Below are 7,288 nucleotides of genomic sequence, written 5' to 3'. Positions count from 1 at the left end.
TATGTCCCATGACCTGTCTAGCCCCAGGTTCCTAAAGGCCACTTTCTTATCTACCTCAGTTTTGTGCACATTCTGAAGGAATACCACCCCAACTTTCTAAAATAATTGAAAAAACGGTTTAAACTTTCACTGTAGTTTCAACAAAATGCAGAAGAATGCCACACATACTGTTCAACCATCTCCCTCTTCATCTTTATCCTCTAAGACCCATTTTATCAAACCTAACAGTTGTCCCCTTTCTCCTCATCTCTCTAAAAGTTTTCAAGGTTTCAATCCACTCAGCCTGACCTGACCTTTGCCTCATTTCACCTTCTAAATCCATTCATTTTTCTTCCTTGAAGTTGTTAGCACGCTATCCTTCTATCTGCATTTTACCCTCTCACCTGTTGCCCAGATCTGCACAATGAGGCTCAAGAAAGATAAGGAAAAAGGCAAATTCCTTAGTAACTATATTTTGAAATTTTATTTCCTTTTGTTTTCCTATGGCAGTAAAACCAAAAAAAAAAAAAAAAAAAAAAAACCAACAACAACAACAACAAAAAACCCTCCAAACTTCTTCATGCAACCAGGACTTTAATTTTCTCCTCTGGTAAACATTTCATCATGTTCCTCTCCACCTCCACTGGAGCAATTATGGAAGAGTCAATAAACAACAAAGAGATCAGAAGCAGGGAGATTGGATACCTAGGTAGTCTAGGACTGGGGAAAGGAATTCTGAGTCATGGAGTATTGGGCCTTTTGGCAAAATTATGGTCACGAAAAAATGTTTTCTTTTCTACTTGGCTTGGTTCCCTTGAAGCTAAAGCTTCCCAAAAAGTATTATTAAGGTCTCAAGAAAAAGGTAAAGAAAGTATAAGGCACATTAAGCTTTCTGCCTCTTAAAGCTGGAGGGGTTTCAAGGACTGGGATGCATGTAGAAGGAGGAGGGCCCTGTCTTCCATAGGCAATTTCTGTCCTGACCCTTAACCTCTGCCCACATCTCTAGTTTCTAAAGCCCAGAAGCCCCCTCCAGTAGAGTGATGAGCCTATTTTTGAAGTTCAGGCATACTTTGAAGGAATAATGACTTCTCTTTTTCTCTACCCAGTGCCAATCAGTGACTCATCAACCATTTTCTAAATGACTATGTTTTCATTCCCCCGTTTCCTTCACAGTGCAATATTAGAGAAGATTAAATGCAGCCCCTTGCTGCCTCCCTCTGCTTGTCTGTGTCTTGTTTTAGAGATGGTAATGTCCCCAAAATAGAAATGTTTCATTGAATGTTGATTATTTAGTAACAGTGAGACACACACACACACACACACACACACACACACACACACACAGACTGCTATGCTATGTGCAGGAAATGTCTACAGGAATTCCAGGAGGAAGATGGGCAAAAAGAAAGGAGGTAGAACGTGGACCTTTTACTAAGGATCCTGATGACATTTTGCATGGTCAATTTCAACTTCATGCTATTCTTTTACTGCCAAATATGTGTTTTCATTTATGAGTACTTCAGCTTTTCTCCCACTCCTTTCCTTGGCACCTTTTCCTGTCTGCCTCACAACAGTGTTTCTCGTTTCCTGTGGTCTTGTTGGCAGCCGCAAGGAAAACTATTTCTTTGCTAAGTTCATCTCATCCTACTCCACCTCTTAGACGTGGCTGCTTCCAAAATCAGACTTGCCTTTTGCCCCAAGGAAGAAGAGAGAGTTGAGATGATGAACATAAACCCATTGCCATTTCTGAGACAACACTACACCTGTCTTGGTGGCCTTTGAGCCTGTCTTGACAGAAAATCCATCCACCCAATATGAATCCTTAGCTGTCCCTACTGGAATATGTTATAGATCCATTGTTTGTCCGTCTCTATCCTACTTTACCCTGTTCTGTAGCCTAAAAGTTTCATGTATGTGGGTTATAGTACCAGGGCTGTCTATCCTGAGGCTTCTAGTTGGGCTTGAACCATGGGGAGTCTGAGGGGGAAGTGCGGACTTCGAGCACAGTGAGGACCAGGTATTTATCAGCTCTCAGGGATGATTCTGTCCTTCACTCCAAGGTCACAGTTTTTTCCAGGAAGTCTGCCTTCCTACCTCTCAGTCTCCTGACAGTCTCTTGTTTGGACTGAAGGGTGGTAACAGCTCTCCTATTGCTTGCTCTGCCCTGTGTTGTCTCAATTTGCTGACATTGTGGAGTTAGTCTCCCTTTTTACATTTATTTATTTATTTGTGTGTGTGTGTGTGTGTGTGTGTGTGTGTGTTTATCAGAGGACAAGTTACAGGAGTTAGTTCTCTCCTTCCACAATGTGGATTCTAGGGATTGAACTCAGGTCATCAGGCTTGGCAGCAAGCACTCTTACCTGCTGAGCCACTTCACAATTCCTGGGTGTAATTAGTTTCTTGGTTAAGAAAAGATTCTTTAAATCATCATCAATGGAACGTGTCATCAATTTCCTGTTTGAGATGGTGACTGATTCTGTCTTCTCTGTTGCATCCCATTCATTGGCTCTACTTCTTTTATGTTTTTTACTCTTACCTCTTGCACGTCTTTTTGCCCCCTCAGGCCTCTAATGTGAAGCACAGTGGGTCATCCAAAGAATCTGCTTGACTCTTTGGGAAATAACACCAAAGGGGCCACAATGGCAACAACGAGCCTTTTTGGAGCAAGAAGCATAGCCTCTAGCCTCAGTCCAGAAACCTTCAAACTTATGGGTTAAGTGCGATATATATGAACTTGAGCTTGTTAACACACAATTACTTTGAATAAAGAAAAAGGATTAATTTAGAGTTAAGAATAGTGACTATAGCCCAAGCCCTCCACATTCCACTGTACAAGTCCTGAGCTTGCAGGACTTCTTACTCTGTGAACCATTCCCAGATCATCTAAGGCCACAGTCATCTCTGCAGAAGCAGAATCTCAAGAATACTAATGACCACAATTATAATCATCATAATGGCTAGCAATTACTGAGTGCCAACCCTGAACCAGGCACTGTGCCTGGTGTTTTGCCTCACTAAACCAAATGGAAGTTTCCATCTCATTCTTTCTTTTCTTCTTATATACACAATTTTTATTTTATGTGTATGAGTGTATTGCGTGCATGTATGTAGGTGCATCCATGTTGTGCAATGCCTGTGGAGGTCAGAAGAGGGTGTCAGATCCCTTGGATCTGGAGTTAAGGATGGTTGTTAGCCACTATGTGAGTGCTGGGAACCAAACTCAGGTCCTCTGCAAGAGCAGCCAGGCTCTTAACCAATAAGCCATCTTTCCAGACCCTCCATCTCATTGTTAATGAATGCTACTCCATAGTATTAGAAAAAAAGACCTGCTAAGTTTCAGTCAGTTTCCAAGTAGTTACTAGCATGGCTCTACATCTCAGTCATGTGTTACTTCTCAATTCACCAGAAGGAGTTAGGGCCTTCAGTGTGTGAACTTTTGCCATCAACAAATCACTGCTTTCTTCTGAGGGATCTTTTGGAGATTGGGAAGTGATTGGGAGTCAAAACCATCACTTTCATCTAGAACACATCCAGGCGTATATGGGGTCTGTCAGACATCATTGAAAGCTTGAGGTACATCAAAGGAGAAAAGTCCCATATCAAAGTGAAGGATATCAAACCATTGAAGCACACGAGGAATGTAACTGCCAAGGGGAACTCTTAGAGGAACACCTGGCTCCTGTCTTGGTTCCCCTTCATTCTCAAGTTCGCTCTTCTCTGTGCCTCTCTCCACCCAAGGACAAACATTTCTTCTCAGGGAGAGCAAGAGGTGATAGAGCCTCTTTCTGTGAGTGCTGTGAATGCCTTGCAAGGCCATACTTCCTCCATGCAGTTGGTACTTTATATCATGACATGTTCACAATTGTCATTTTTCCCTTTTAGGTTGCTTAGCCTTGAGTGTATGGGAATGGGCTTTTAAAAATATTTTTATTGAGTTTTTGTGCATTTCATATAGTAGATCTTAATCAAATTTAGACCGCCTCCCCAACTCTGTGCCCCCTATAAGCCCACCACCACTGGATTTCATGCATTCTGTCATATATGTTAAGTTCTATCAGGTCAAGCATTTGTACCCATATGTCCTTTGGTGCAGGCTTTTTAATGACCATCCCTTTACTTATACAATGTCCCAGTTAGGTATAGAAGTGACACTTATAAGTGACATTGGTTTCTTTAGCTATTGTTCCTTCTATGCCAAATCTGTGTCTGGGGGAGGGGGGGTTAATTTATTTAGTTCCATATATCTTAACTCTAGCTCTCCATCTTTTTTTTTTATAGAAGGAAGAGTTTATTTGAGCTTACAGTTCCAGGGGAATTACAGTCCATCATGGCTGGAGGTGGCTGGAGCAGGAGCACCAGAAGCTAAGCTCTCACATCATCACACAGGCACAGGAAGCAGGAGAGCAAGGCTTAAGAACTCTCTAAGCCCACCCCCAGTGACATCCTTCCTCTAGGATAGCAACACTTTCTAAAACCTCTGAAAACAGCACCATCATCTGGGGACAAAATGTTCAAATACTTGGAGCCTACTGGGGACATCTTCATTCAAACCACCACATTCCACCCCCTGGCCCATATAGGCTCATGACCATATAAAATGCAAAATGCATTTAGCCCAACTTTAAAAGTCCCCATAGTCATTATCAGTCTCAATAGTATTCAAAAGTCAACAGTCCAAAGTCTCTTCTGAGACTTAACTTATCTTAACTGTAAGCCCCTGTAAAGTCAAAAGACAAATTACATACTCCCAATATACAGTGGAACCAAATACACATTATCATTCCAAAAGAGAGGAATAGAAGCATAGTAAGGAAATACTGGACCAAAACAAGGCCAAAAACCAGCAGGACAAACACCAAATCCAGTAGCTCCATGTCTGACTTCTGGGACTTTACTTCCAAAGGGCTTAGGTGGCTCAGCCTCTCTAGCTTTGCTGCATGCAACACACATCTCTCTCTTTGCTGGTACCACTCCCTGTATGCAGATCTCCTTGGCAGAAGCCTCACAGCTCTGGCATCATGGACATCTTCTTGGGGTCTCCATTGCCAACCAGGCTTCACCTTCACAGCTTCATGCAATGACCTATTTGGGCCTTCTCTATGCAGGAGAACCCCTGTTGCACACTGCCTGGCCTCTGAGGCTCTCTGAAACCACAGAGGAAGAATTGATGACCCCTTCACTCTTGCATCTTACATGCCTCTAAAGCTAGCACCAGGTGAACGACACTGCCAAATTTCACTGCAAGTTTGGGATGGACTCCAGCCTGCTTTATCCATTTTAGAAACTTTTCTCTTCAGTGGCCCCTGCAGCACTTTTCTTTCATGAGTTGGAGGCTTAACTGGGTGTGGTCTTGCCCTGGAGGCACTCTCTCCACTGTTTAAATCTAGGCCCCTCCTTAATCACTTTAATTTCCTTATCAAAGGGATCCAGCACAAGCCAAGGCTCCAACATTTATCTTCCTAGTGCTCTTTTTCAATCCAAACTGTATTTCTTTCTGCCCCATTTGCTCTTTTTTTCACTGTGGATCCACATAATATTCACCATTAATATCCACGCCACCATTTCTACATTAGGCTGTCTTGAAATTTCTTTCACCAGAGAAATTAATCCATTGCTTTTCAGCTTAGCCTTAGGCAAGCTTTTTGGTTTAGGGCAGATTTCAGCCAGACTCTTTGCCAAAATATCCCAAGTGCTGCTTAAGTCCTTATTTCCCCCTGGAACTACATTGTTCTCAGCACTACTTTCTTCTAGGTGTTTACTAGAATGGCCTGTTAAGCTCTGCTTAAAGCAAGCAATCAGTTTTCTAGCCCAAACTTCCAAAGTCTTCCACATTTCTTCAAAACAGCACATGGTCAGGTTCTTCACAGCCAACAGCCCACTTTCTGGTACCAATTACTGCACTAGTGACTTTTCTGTTGCTGTGATAGAAACACTGACCAAAGCAACTTATAGAAGGGAGAGTTTATTTGAGTTTACGGTTCCGGGGGAATTACACTCAGTCATGGCAGGGAGGCATGGTGGCTGGAGGTGGCTGTAACAGGAACAGCAGAAGCAAAGTTCTCACATCATCACGCAGGCACAGGAAACAAAAGTGGCTCTCCATCTTTTAAGGGCTGATCCCCTCAATGCTTTGCCCTAGCAGAGGAACCGATTCTCTCTCTCTCTCTCTCTCTCTCTCTCTCTCTCTCTCCCTCCCTCCCTCCATCTATCACCAAGACCTGGTGATGTTATCACCTTGTTTATTTCTGGAACCTGTTCCTTCTCTACCTCCAGCACTATTGTCTTTCCATTGGCTGCCAGTCCATCCCACTGCCTTTGCCAGCCACTATCTGCCATTGATATTTATTTTTTTATTATTTGTAAGTGATCATGCCTCCTCCAACAAAACTTCAAGTTCTATGAAAGCAGAAATTTTGTCCAAGTAGTTCACTGCTATATCCCTGGCTTATAGCATGGTGCCTAAAATGTGGTGGGCTTTCAATGCTTATTTGCTGAATGAATGAGTCAATAGTTGAGTCCAATTCATATACATTTGAGATGGGGAGATAAGGTTTGTAATGCTGTCTTGCATACAGCAACCTAGCATGGAATACTTTTTGGATAAATGACTATTTATTGTGCTCAAGGCCATACAGCTAATTAATACCCACACTTCAGTCTACTTGCTTCAGTTGACTCTGTATCTTGGTTGTATATTAAAAAAGCTTGGAATGTCCTTGGAAAATTCTTATGTCCAGACTGTACCCTAGACCAATTAAACTAGAACTTCTTGGTGGGCATGAACATGGGGTCCAGATAACATTTTTTTAAGTTTCCCAAATGGTTCTGATGTGCAGCCAAGATTGAGAACCATTAAATCATGAAGTAAGGTCAAGGTAACCCTGTATGCCTCCTCATACTGAATTTCACAGAATAAGATGCTTGAGAGAAATTAAATACCTTTCTGAGGGAGTAGAACATTACATTTTACATGTCCAGAAACAATGATAGGAGAAAGGCAACATGACATGGGTCAGGACTACAATATGGTATAAGGGAACCACCATGTTTTACTCTCCAAAAGTGAACCCTGAAGTCAGAGGAATGGTTTTGTAAGGTGGGTGTAGGCACTAGAAGAAAATAAGTAATGGGAATGTATTTGAAACTAGTAACTAAGAGGCTATTGCTCAATAATTCTCTTAGACCACAGGAAAATGACTCTGGGGAATTGAGAAGGATTTTTTTGTTGCATCATTTAAAATGGGCAAGACTCCAGCTGTGTTTACCAGGGAGACCGTTTTAGGCAATAATGGATAAAAAGCCATAGATG

The sequence above is a fragment of the Nannospalax galili genome, unplaced genomic scaffold (genome assembly GCF_000622305.1).
Source record: "Nannospalax galili isolate Female #2095 unplaced genomic scaffold, S.galili_v1.0 scaffold325, whole genome shotgun sequence".
Lineage (NCBI taxonomy): Eukaryota > Metazoa > Chordata > Mammalia > Rodentia > Spalacidae > Nannospalax > Nannospalax galili.
Note: the sequence above shows the minus strand (reverse complement) of the source record.